This window comes from Aythya ferina (assembly GCF_964211825.1).
Source record: "Aythya ferina genome assembly, chromosome: 2".
Taxonomy (NCBI): Eukaryota; Metazoa; Chordata; class Aves; order Anseriformes; family Anatidae; genus Aythya; species Aythya ferina.
This window is the reverse complement of record NC_140297.1, coordinates 103877932-103891483: the sequence shown is the minus strand read 5'-3', so window position 1 is coordinate 103891483 and position 13552 is coordinate 103877932. Positions and strand designations below refer to the sequence as shown.

Here is a 13552-nt window from a genome sequence, read left to right as displayed (position 1 = left end):
AATAAATAAATTTTAAATTACATCAGAATATATAAACTTCAGAGTCTTTGATTAAGATAGTCTTTGAAATCTTAATTCAGGCATCATTGTTTTTATTTTTTGTTTGTTTGTTTGTTTTTAAGTTGCAGTATTATATTTGCAGACACAAAAACAGCCTTGTATGGAAAATTTGATATTTTTTCTTCCCCCCCATCCCCCAAAAACAAAAAAAAAAAAAAAAAAGAAGTATTGTTATGTATTTGAATGTCTCTAATTTCATCATCTCAAAAGGAATTTGACAGAACAGCTAGATCAGTGGCCTGAGAGTGAGGGATTCTAACTTAATATCACCTTCCATTTACAAGGTCTTCACCATGTCTGTGTCCCTGTTGGTAAGCCTGGGAATAATGTGCTAAATATCATTAGCAGTTTTTGCTTGATAGCTTGGTAGCACCAGCAATTGCAAATCCTTTTATGCTACAGGCAAAGCCACTGCAGAGAAGATGCTGGGATCTGTGTATCCAAAGCACAATTATGTTCCCAGCTCTGTCCCACGTGGTCTTGTTGACACTGCTCCATCCTCATTAACTTCCTCTGTAATGGATATCTACCTTTTCTGCTTAGCAGGGCCCAAAATGAAAACTCCATAATAACCAGGGTCATTCTGGCCTGGATAGCTGGCCATGGTATGTGTTCTTTGGCCTCTCCATTCATTTATCTTCAGAAACAAGTATTTTGCTGGGGTAAGTAGCGTGAAGGGATAGATAAGGAAAATATTTTATTATACCTTCTGCTTAGCATCATGTGCACTCAGAAGGGCTTAAGAATATAGTTGAAATAGACTGAAATTTAAGTGACAGTGGTTGAACTTCTTTTTTTTTCTTCTGGCTGTGGTAGAAATCAAGACTTTCTATGACTTGCAGTATAACAAGAACAACATTTTCTACCTACAACAGAACTAATACTTAAGTTCAATATTACTTCTTGTATTGTCAACTCTATTGGGAAAACTAGCAGTTTGTAATTACACTGATTCTAAGATGTAGCCAAATCTTTCTGATTAAAGCTGAACAAGAAATTTCCGAGAGTATTTAAAGTCAATATGAAGCAACAGCTACACAATAAAAGTTTCATCCCAAAAAGTTATAAAGTATGAAAGCAACTAAAATGAAATGTAGTGGTAACAATATGTAACCTAAAACATGGGCATCATGAAAAATTTGCCTGTATAGTAAACTACATACTACTATATAATTTCAATACCAAAATGTACTAGTATTGTCTGATATTAGGTTCAGGTTAGTAACTGTAAAGTATTCTGAAACCTGGAGGCCATGTATTGAGTTAATTTCTAAATATTCTACATTATAGCAGTACTGCATGTAAAATGTACATTACAACATATTAAATTAAGGTTAAATTAATGTTAAAATCATAACATTTGGGCTTTAAAAATATGTGGATTTCCATAGTAAAGCTGAAATTTTGTTCTTCAATATTAATCTACTTTGCTCATAGTACTTTTTGGGCAAGTCCCTCTTTCTTCCTTCCTCCCATTTACTTAAAAATGAATGTGAGAATAGGTTTTCATCATTTTCTAGTTCTTAGGCTGATGTGTTTTTTAGTCTCTAGAAAATCATTAAATCTGAACTCCGGATACAGCTCAGTATCCATTTTATGTGTTTGGTTCAGCACTTGTAACAGAAAAGTGCTAAAAGTTGAAATGTCCATTATAACTCTTAAAATTGAATCCACAGATTAATTTTTACACCTTAGTGCAAATGTATCCTACTATAAATTAGAAATAGTTTATCTAGAATGCTTTTACAACCACAAATGATTTTAAATTACAATCTATTAAAAAATAATGATATAATTCAAAAGCTATTTAATTCCTACCAGTTTCATACCAAAATAATCTGTAAAATGAATGAACTTACAGATACTTAGTATTTTAATAATCAATCAGCAGCTATTAAATATATCTGAGCTATATTTTAATACACGTGTCTTGAATACAGACTAATCAAAGAGTTTAAACAGGAATAATAAATTATAGCTTTACTTCATAACAGCAGGCTTACAGAAAAAACACTAAATACAAATATTTTCATAGTATATATATTGAATTACTCTTTGAAAATGAAAGTGTTTTTTTTATTGAAAAATTGTCATTTTTCATTTGAGATCCAATAAAAGTAGAGTCATTCCTTTGTGTGTGTGTGTGTGTGTGTGTGTGGTCTGAAAGGCTTTATATGTCTTAGATCTGAGATTATAAAGAGAAGCAGGAACAGCAAATTCAATGTAAAGCTAAGGCCAAATAATACTTTTTTAAGAGAATCTTATTGCTATACTAGAATAGAGGAAAGCAAGGCAGAAAACACTTCTTTCTGTATTACAGTATTCCTGTAAGACAAGAAACTTTTCACTCCTCTTGATTTAGTTTCAGAAATGTTAAGCACATTTTAATGACAATCACTGGAATGACTGTAGATGAAGCATTCACAAACAATCTGTCAGAGGTGGGAATCTTGAAGAAACAGCTTGATAATCAGCATGAAAATTTTAATGTGCAAGTTACAAGACAAGCGTAACAATGTTTTCATCTGGTAAATCCAATGTAGAAAGTTAGATTTCAGCAGCTAGTCAACAGACACTGAGGAAACAACAAAAGTTGATTTCCCTGTCCAGAGGGAGTTTTGGGTGGCTTCTGTTTTGTCTTTAACTTTCATGGATTTTGCACTCAAGACACCCAGATAAATGTTTTGAATTTGATTTTTGAAGACGGCAAAGAATAAAAAGATAAAGACCTTACCCGTGTAACTTCAGGGTCTTCTAGGTTTGAAGAAATGAGTATTGTTAAAGTCAAATTAAACATCCAATGAGGAGAAGTTCTTTTTTACTTCACAGATCCTTGGAAAGCTTTAAGAGTTAGAGCTTCCTGCTCTAACTCTTAAGTCACTCCTGCTTTTAGTTTTGAAAACTCACAGTATGACACTGCTTACTGCATGCTATTTTGGGTGCCCTGAGTAAAACTATGAACACAGGCACTTTTGTGCAAAACATCATAAGGCCTCTCTGATGTTCATTCAGAGTTCAGAATTAAAATGCAGAAGGCTTTAGCAAGCAAAATACAAGCTGATTTTCTTTTTCCTAGTGGAAAAATAAAGTACTCCCTGGCAAGTAACCAAGGTGGTGGGAAGGTAATTCATTTTGTGTGAGAGTATTTTGCAAATGAAAGGGGTATGCCTTCTGTTTAGAGATTAGTCAGGAGAACAAGTAATCAATTTAGAGTAGTCAAAAAAGTTAGTAAAAGAGAGTTTCTGAAGTCCATTTTTTGCCCTTCAGCCGTTTTTTTCCCCTTAAATAATTTAATGTCAAGAATCATAAAATCTTAATACTAAAGGAAAAAAATGCCAACAATATAATTTTATGTCCTTTCTTATTTATTTTGAAAGAGTTATTAAATAAATCCTTTCATTTTTCTCACAGTTGTTTTTTTAATTAGTTTTTAAATTTTATTTTTTAATTATTTTTTAATTATTTTTTTTCTAATAACTACAGTATTTTTTGACCAGCTGAAAATTATAATAAAAATAATATATTCATCATTAAAAAAATGAAAAAAAAACCTTCAAATTCATGTATCTGGATTATAATTATTTCATAATAATTAAGTTTTATTTTCAGTCATTTTATGAAAATTTGAACAATTATTTATATACAGTTTATTTATTTATATACAATTTATAAATTTATTGTGTTCTCAAAAAGAAATTGAGGATATTTTGGGAATAAACCAGAACTCTAGATTACGGTAGCACTTCTGTAGTGACTATGGAAGACAAAACTTCCTGAGAAGTCTGAAAAGTTAAAAACAAAAAAAACAACAAAAAAAAAAAAAAACAACAACCATGACATTTTTCCAGACTTATTATATACTACTAATGTTAAAAGTAAAAAATAATAATAATAATAAAAATAAATAAATAAAAACCACCACCAACAACAAAAACAAATACACAAGAAAATCCTTTAAAACATTTTTAGATTTTTCCATTAGTAGCTTCAGGAATAAATGCTCCTTCAGTTGGCAATTTTATTTATCTTGAAGTTTTCTGCTTGAATTAGAAAATGTTGATTTCCTCAGAAAACTGTTCTCTCCTTTTTTGTGCTTCTTCACCCAGACTACAAAGTTTTAGCATCTGTTCCTATGTGGAAATTGAGAAACTCTCATACATATTTTTATCATGTTTTTTAACATAATTTTTCTGAAAAGGAAGGAAAATAAGTTCAGACTATCTCTGCAGGTCTTGCTCTGACATTCAGGAATCTCCTCTCCAGAACACAAAATACTGTTGAAGAGGAGATGTGATTCTTCAACATCTGTAATATTATGAGAAAACACCACTAGGCGATGTTGCCAGGAGATAGAAGAGCAGTGAAGCAGAACATAGTCCTCAAAGGGAACAATGCCGGATGATGGATATGTAAGCTGGAGCACCTCAACTAGCACAGAATCACTGCTTGCTGTATTTATGTCTAAATGTCAGGAGAAAACAATTGGGTTAGAAATAAACAACAACATAAACAAACAAAACTTCACTGTTATATCGCAGGCCTTAAAACTTGAAATGAATGGGCTTGAAGGAACACAGGAAAACTGTCCTTCTGTTATGTCCATCCTGACACAATTGGAAAGAGCTACAACCTATACAAAAGTACTGTGTACAACTGTGTATACACAATTGAGTAGCTGGACTTTTTATGAGATTTGCCAGTTATTTCTCAGTATTTTGAGGATGACCTTCTGCTAACTACTTCCATCAAATTAATATAGCTCCTTTATCTGACCAGAAATTAGTCTGCAATTTATGAACTTGCATACTAATCTGCAAAAAATTCTGGCTTTAACAAATTTGAAGATAGCTACTTTTATTTTTCTCAAATTAGATCAAACATGATAAATAATATTACACAGCACTAGGTTCTTTGAAAACCCTGTTCTTAGTAATAGTTATTTAATTATTTATGAAATTAAATATCCAAAAATAAATATCTAAACAATCTAACAAAATTTTCATATTTCTTTCTTGTGCTCTTAACTCGGGAATGTTTTTACCTATTCTAGACAACATCTTGATATCTGTTTCTAAAATTTAATGTTGGATTTGAGTGAAAAGAAAACTGACGATCTAAAATCATTTTTTCATGTCTGCACTTTTTTTCTTTTTTAATAGGAATATTTGAGGACAGATGCATTTTAGTAAAAATGGTTGAATTGTTGAATTTTACTTTCAGTTCACAGTCTGACATCAGCTCTGTACAGGGTAAGGTATAATTTCTGAGGCAGAGGATGGAAAATGTGAAGGAGAATTCTATATTTAGATTTGTGGGAACTGAAGAAGCATAATTGGAATTCATTAATATATTGCCATTTATGACTTTGAATCATAAGAATGCGGAAGAGGTTTCATTCTCCAGGACAGAAATAACTAGAAATAGATGAAAGAAATTAATAAAAGCATTGTTAATGGTAAACGAGGTGTGCTGCTTTACTGAGAATGCTGACTCCTCTCACAGGATGTAACATAAGCAAGATGTGCCATCTGAAAGGAATAGAAATGAGCAGTATGAAGGAAAGCAAAACAGAAGCTTCTTGGAAGCATTTGCTCAAGAGATAGATGATGAGGCAAATTGTCCAGCATATGGTGGACTTTGATCCACAGAGCACAACAGTAAGGGAAAAAGAAATAGGTTGTGTAGCCTGAACCTTGAAAAGGAAGTCACATAAGAAATCAAACTCCCCAAACTATGAGAAAATACTTCTCATCTGAGAAGAAAACACATACTCACACACACAGTGTAGCAATCTCATGTGATAAATAGTCTTCACTTCTCTTTGTCTAGGCACTTGTTTATGACAAGCTGGCTGTTTTGATATTAACATTGAAAGGAAATAATTTTGACTGTCACATATTGACATAAACAATTACCATGTTAGCTCTTTCCTTGTCTCACAGACAATGGTATTTCCTGCAGAGAGGGATCTCAGCAATATGGTAGCTTTTAGCAGCCACTGTCACCTTAGCTGTTGTCACAGCTTACCTCCAAGGTGTGTTAAAAGCTTAACAACATCTCGCTCCACAGGGGACATCCATTGCTTGCTGACAGCAGAATTAGCAGTACAATCAACATGAACGGGCAACCCAGTTGTGGTGGAATATGTGATGAGCTTTACATATCACCTGAGCAAAACTTTGGTGGAGGTTTGGGAAAGATGAGTGTACTTTAATTTATGAAAACAAATAAATAAATCATCATCATACTGGAGAGAAAATTCCAAATTCCAGTTAATTTATTTGGATTGCTATATTTTTTATTATTATTTTTTATTTTTCATTCTTTCTAATGTCATTAAAAAGAGGATTTTTATCTATCCAAAAACTGTAGTTTAAATTAGGTGATTGAGAGCAAAGATATTAAAATAAAATTGTCATTAAAATGAAATGTTTAAGGAAAATGCATTATGTTTTCACTGAAACAAAATTAAAATTAGAGAAGAGGAATTCTAGGAACATTGCTTATTTTTAAAATAATAAGAAAAAATGTTGAAAAAAAAAAGGAAATAAAAGAAAAATAAAGTAATAAAAATGAAAGGATTAAAAAGGGGTCAATTTTCATTCAAGAAGATGAATGAGATTGTAGAAACCTGCCTTTTGAAACCTGCCTAACTGAACTCATCTCAAAGATTTCACCATCTTGATTTCATTCAATACTATAGGTAAACAGTTATTTCCTTCCTCATTTTCCATTATGAGGAAAATTTAAAATACAGGCATATACTCTGGAAAGGGCAAAATGTTTTCCTGAAAAATCTTGGAAATACAAAAGGGAGGACAAACAAAATCTGGGGAGAAAAATATATATATATATTTTTTCTTAGTATTCATTTTTTGTTGTTTAATTAATCCTCTGCTATATCCGTGTGAGAAATTTACCCAAGGCAGGACTTTAAAGGCAAGTCTGTGATGGGATTTCAGTTCTATCCAGCTGAGAGGGAATTTCTCTTATAAAACACAGAGATGAAAAAATAGTCTTTACACCTAAAGAAAAAAAAAATTGTTTTTTTTATTTGAAGATATTTGTCTTTAGAAAGTGAAAAACTAATGAATAAATTACATGTATGTTAGTTTGTAAAGAATAAGAACCCATGATTTTATCTACAAATAAAGTTTGTTTGTTTGTTTGTTGGTTAAAAAAAAAAAAAAAAAAGCAATTTAGAAAGCTTCAAATTTTGGAAAAAATTCAATGAAGCTAGTTAGCATAAAGCTTCCCTTCCCTTCCCTTCCCTTCCCTTCCCTTCCCTTCCCTTCCCTTCCCTTCCCTTCCCTTCCCTTCCCTTCCCTTCCCTTCCCTTCCCTTCCCTTCCCTTCCCTTCCCTTCCCTTCCCTTCCCTTCCCTTCCCTTCCCTTCCCTTCCCTTCCCTTCCCTTCCCTTCCCTTCCCTTCCCTTCCCTTCCCTTCCCTTCCCTTCCCTTCCCTTCCCTTCCCTTCCCTTGTTGTGATAAAATGCTTGTTGTATGGAAATAACATACAAACAACTAACTATAAATGTTAAAAGGTTATTCTATCTCTGTGGCAGGTAGGTAGGTAAATATTTTTGTAGCCCTTCACATGTAGAAAAATATAAAACATGAAGGGAGAAGATATATTAGAAATGTTAACCACAAATTCATTAAGCAAATTAATATGAAGACCAAATCTATAGCTATGACTGATCAGCCTAGTGTTCTGCTCCATTATAATCTCTCAGGATAAGAATGGGTATAGAGATTAGTATAAGAACTAACCAGGTCAACCTAATTTGGAAAAGACATTTATACACACATTTCCATGGCCAAAAAATAACCCTGTTGGATTAGTTCAACAAAACTATATTACATATTCCAATTTCAGAAATGTCAAAGTGTTTTTTAATTAATCCCTTTGACATTTTCATTCAAAAAATGAATGAAATTAAACAAAATGACATAAAATAAAATGAAGAACTCCTGTCTGAAGAATTTGAAAATGTCAGTGCTTCATCCTATGTCTGACCAGCTAAGCATAAATCATAGGTTCAAAGCCAATAGATTGAAAGACAATTGTGAAAAGAGTAAAGCCTTTGAGATGATCTGTTTCATGAGGAAAAAATCCAACTCTCGTCCTTGCTGCCTAGCAGAACTGCTGATGAAGAAAGAAAAAGGACAAAATTCTTTCTTTCTGTCCATGTGCACTAAGATTACACAAGAGGTGTCTTCTCTAAGCTCTGTGGACCACCCTTCAACTCTACTTTTTTTTTTTTTTTGAGTGTCTAGGTATGGGACAGGGGAAAAACATAAGGCTTTTTTTTTTCAGCTCTCTGTTTTTCTAGAATGAATAGGAAGAAAAGACTGTTCTGAGAAAAGGTCTTTCACTCAGCAAAAAGGAAATTAAAATAACCTTGCTTTGTTTGATATGTCTTTTAGGGGGGTAGGTAGGGGAGGTTAGACATTCCCCTCTGTTTTTATTTTTTATTCTAATTTGGGGTGCAGAAGGTGGGGAGTTGGAAAAAGATTAAAAAAAAAAAAAAAAAAAGCAGCTTTATTTTTTGCAACTTCTGTTTTGCACTGAGATTCAGAGGTAAGCCTTTAACATAACAGGAGTTAAATCAGGCTTTACAGTTGTATTCTGGGGACAATAATCATAATAATCTAACCTCATCTGTTTTAATAATGACATAATCTTAGATTGTTTCTTTTGTTTTTCACCTAGATTGTTTACAACTTATTCATACCTATCACAAATTGAAACAATTTCTGGTTTTGCTGAATAAAAGAAAAAAAAAAAAAAAGTTTAGACCATTTCACATTCCCATCTCCAAAAGTCAAAAGAAAAGGGGTTAAATGAATTTGTTAGCTGAAACAATTCACTATGCTTTCTGTGATGTATCTGAACTCAGATTTACAGTGTGATGTATTTTGCTGTATTTCTCACTATAATATCCACACTGACAGCCTCCTATTTAACATCTGTGTACATATGTAAATATTAACAGCATGTTCTGTCTAAAAGCCGGCTTGACATTGCACTAAAATCAATGAAAACCCTAAAGCAAACAGCAGATCAGTTTATATGGGTAAACTTCAGAACCCTGAATTGTGGAATATGTTTATAAACAATTTCAAATTCTATGTGGTGGTGGTTGTTGTTGTTTGTTTTTTGGTTTGTTTATTTAAATAAAAATGCTATCATAACTGTTAAAAAGTTAACATGGCATTATCTACAGATTTATAGCTAGTATAACATAAGTTCAACATACCTTTAAAAGGCAGACAGATCAGATAGTACTGACTAACTGCTGTTTGTAAAATGCTCCTGCTTGATCCGTGAGCAGTATGGGCAGATGTGAGCTTTGTTGACTGCTGTGTAGTCTACACCAATTAGACCAGCTGAAGACCCTGACATGAATGTTACATGAGTGACAGCATAGAAATATGTTGACCTCTAAGAGGCAGAGGCACAGTTCACCAACAAACAAATCCCTACATGATAAAATCTAAGGAGAAAAATCACCCTACTTACATTGAAGTATATTATAATAATATAAAAGTATCCACAGAGTCTCGTGAAATCATCAGCTACTTATGTGTTTTACCATTGGGCACCAAGGATATAAGATGTTCATCTGAAATTAATTTTTATGAATATGTTTTGTTAGAGGGTTGTGTTTTTTGTTTTTTTGTTTTTTTTTTTTTTTGCAGCAGAGAGAGAATATGTTTGTGTAGTTGGTAATAGTTTATCAAAATAATAATGAAACTCCAGTAAAAAATAAAAGTTAAGCTGTTCCTTTCTTTTTGTGGGGAAGGTTGTTTTTAGAAGGGTGTGTAAAGTACACAGAAAAGCTGCCTAAAGATGGAAAAGTGATCTTGTAAGCAAAAATTACTGAGTATTTTGGAAACTTTCTGCCAGCTACAGGAGAAGAGAAAAGAAAGAAAGGAATAACAACAACAATAGAAGGAAACAGACAGACTCTACATTATGCAGAAATCTAGCCAAAATTAAATATGTTGTAGATGCAATAAGTAGGCTGGACATAGAGGGTAGGGAAAAATTTTCTGTGATAAATTAAGAACAGCTAATTTGTCTTTCCAAGAATAAACCAGATGGAGAAACTGTGACTGGCTCATCTTGGAAACTGGCCAAACAGAAGACCAGCTTTTCTGGCAATCAGGAGAAGAGGAGAGCAATGCTGGAGCAGCATGGCAGAGTCCCAGTCAGATAAAGACATGGGAAGCCCAGGAGCAAGGTCAGTCCTGACATGGGTGCTGGCCAGCTCACCCGCAGCCAGATGAACAGCACATACAGCAGTGAGGCCACTGTCTGCAGGAGCAACTACACCTCCCATACAAACTGCAGGGCTGTGAAGTTTTGCACAGAGCAGGAGACTGATAAGAGAAAGAAAGATCGTTGCCATTTGATGATTATGCTCTTTGGAAAGAGTTTAGGATTTCAGGAAGCTAAATCCAGCAAGGATGCAAAACAAGCTCTTGAATTTAGATGTAGAGCTTAGGGATATGGTTTAGTGGGGACTGCTAGCGTTAGGTCAGAGGTTGGACTCGATGATCTTGAGGTCTCTTCTAACCTAGAAATTCTGTGATTCTGTGATTCTGTGAATTCTCTTCAGTACAAAATGCTGAAGCTTTTCATCTTTTTGACCTGAACTACATACCTTGCTTCCCAAAATGAAAAGGAAATATAACGTTATTTATTCCAGTTGCCCAATATTTTCAGGATCACCAGTAGCATTTATCATAGGCCCAGTCTCAAATCTGACTGTTGTTTAGAGAACTTCAAAGTAGTATTCATATTATTATTGTTATCAGACTAATTAAATATTTATTTTATTTCACAAAAAGAAATATTTTTCACTTAAGATAAAGAGTCCAGCATAGCTTTTGTTAGCACAGTGCTGTAATTTACTGGTGTTATTGTTCTTTTAATACCAGTATAACAGAAATAATGCTTAAATTGTGGCTCACAAATATAATATATATATAATATTATGAATATTAAATATATAAATATATATAAAGGGAAATAATATTAGACAAAATTTCTCACTGTGTTTTGTTTGCTTATATATGAATATTTTACAAGTTGTGAAGGTTAAACCTTTCTCTTCAATAGGAATGCCATGCTTGTCCAAATGCAGATTTGAAACCAATGTGAATGTTTACACCATAAATCAGTGCACTATTTAGTGAGCTAGTGGAAACATGAGTTATTAAGTCTATAAAGTGAGATGCAGAAGTGGTATATATGTAGCTTCATTCACTGGTACCAATGCATCAAAAGTAACAAAAAGGCAGGGCTTATAAGCTTATGTACACATTTTTAGGTACACATAGTCACACTAACTTTGTGTGATTAGATGCATTCTGGAAGGGTTGATCCACTTTGCAATAAAATAATAGGCTTTTGAATACTGGTAATTATATCTCTTTATCTTATCTGTCATCTTTAGTGATGAACACGGTATGTAGTAACAACGTAAATGTTCCCTCGTATGCAGGGTCCCCTGTATGTTGTGGAGGCTGCTCTAGTGATAAAGTTTACATGGCTGCAGTATAAACGATCGCTGAAACTAGTATGAAGACGAATATTGATTTGGATCTTTTATACCATCTGTATTGATTGTATTTGTTGTGGAGAAAGTAGCAATTTAAAGATTTACAGCTCATTAGTTTATATTACAGAAAACAAAATGTGATGGCATATGATATTCTAAATTCTGCCTTAAAAATATGCTCCAGGCAGGATCTGAAGACAGTAATCTCAGTATAGTCCTCTGCATGGCTCTATATTCATTGAAAAAAATATATATATATGTATATAAATCCTGTGCTGGAGTCTATCAAGACAATCAATTAATCAGTGGTTTATTGTCAATGACCTACTGGCTTGACTTTGGAAAAATTAATGACTCAGTCTGTGATCCCATAAATTAAATTAAAGCATCTTTTAGGACCATCTTTTGAAAGCAAACAAGCACAGTAGAGTGACGTCATTGCTTGTAACAAGCTGTAAGGTTTGTGTTGAGATAGCCACACATTCCTTGGGACTTATCAAATGACACTAGATGATTTTCCCAGTGGCCTGTGAAGAATATAAGGGTGTCAACTGGATGTGCAGGGATGAGATCAAGAAAGCCAAGGCACAGTCAGAGGTGAACTTGGCAAGGGATGAAAAGAATAAAAATAAAGGTTTCTACATGTGCATAAGCAAGAAAAGGAAGACTAAACAGAGTGTACCCACTCTGATAAACAAGATGGAAGAACTGGGGACAACAGATGTGGAGAAGGCTGAGATACTCAAAAAATTTTTGTCTCAGTCTTCACTTTCAGTCACTCTTCCCACAACTCTCAAGTCTGTCAAATCTCTGAACCTCAAGGAAGGTGCTGGGGGAACATAGTTCCTCTCACTACAAGAAAAGAGCAGTTTTGAGAATACATGATGAAATTGAACAGTTACAAGTCTATGTGGCTCGATGACAGGCATCCCAGGATCCTAAAGGATGTGGCTGATGTGGGTTCCAAGCCTCTCTCCATCATATCTGAAGAGTCCTGTCCCCAGGGGCTGAAAAAAGGAAAACGTCACTCCCATTTAAAAAAAAAAAAAAAAATTTTGAAAGAGGGATCCAGGGAACTACTGACCGGTGAACATCACATAACCTCTGTCCCTGGGAAGATCATGGAACAGATCTTCCTTGAAGCTATGTTAAGTTATATGGAAGACAGGGAGGTGATTCAAGACAGCCAACATGGTTTCACTGAGGGAAAATCATGCCTGACCAATCTGGTGGCCTTCTATGATGGAGTGACTATGTCAGTGGACAAGGGAAAAAGAACTGATGTCATCTACTTGGACTTATGTAACACTTTTGACACAGTCACACACAGCATCCTTGTCTCTAAACTGGAGATAGATTGATTTGAAGGATGGATTTGAAGGATTGATTTTCAGTGGATTGCCAATCTGCAATCTGGCCACATACTGAGTGTTGTGGTCAATGGCTTGTAGTTTAACCTGGCCGGCAGCTAAGCACCACACAGCCATTCATTCACCCTCTCCCCTCCCTCCGTGGGATAGGGAAAAGAATCAGTAAAAAAAAAAAAAAAAAAAAAAAAAAAAAGGCTGTGGGTTATAAAGACAGTTTATTAGGACAGAAAATAAAAGAAAACAATAATAATGATAATAGTACTGCTAATAATAGCACAGAGAAAATAAAACATGTGATGCACGATGTAACTGCTCACCACCCACTGACCAATGCCCAGCCTAACCCCAAGCAGCTGGTCCCCCTACCCAGGCCAGCCCCCCCATGTTAATTGTTCAGCATGATACCATATGGTATGGAACACCTTCTTGGTCAGTTTGGGTCAGCCATCCTGGGTCTGTCCACTCCCAGCTCCTGCTGCACCCCCAGCCTGCCCTCTCGTAGGACAGTGTGAGAAGCTGAAAAGTCCTTGGATTAATGTAAGCACTGCCCT

The 13552-nt window shown here is 34.1% G+C and overlaps 1 protein-coding gene across 6 annotated transcripts in view; it reads right to left on the bottom strand.

Moving 5' to 3' along the window:
• Positions 1–13552, bottom strand: part of LOC311432410 (cadherin-19-like) — a 113063-nt gene that overhangs the window by 64891 nt on the left and 34620 nt on the right. For 5 of the 6 annotated variants that reach the window (XM_084510847.1, XM_084510849.1, XM_084510848.1 and 2 more), the window contains exon 1: positions 2795–2936. The exons of the other annotated variant lie outside the window; for it this stretch is intronic. The gene's annotated coding sequence lies outside the window, so the exon portion shown is untranslated. Of the gene's footprint in view, positions 1–2794; positions 2937–13552 lie in introns of those variants that run through there. 6 annotated transcript variants of the gene reach the window in all.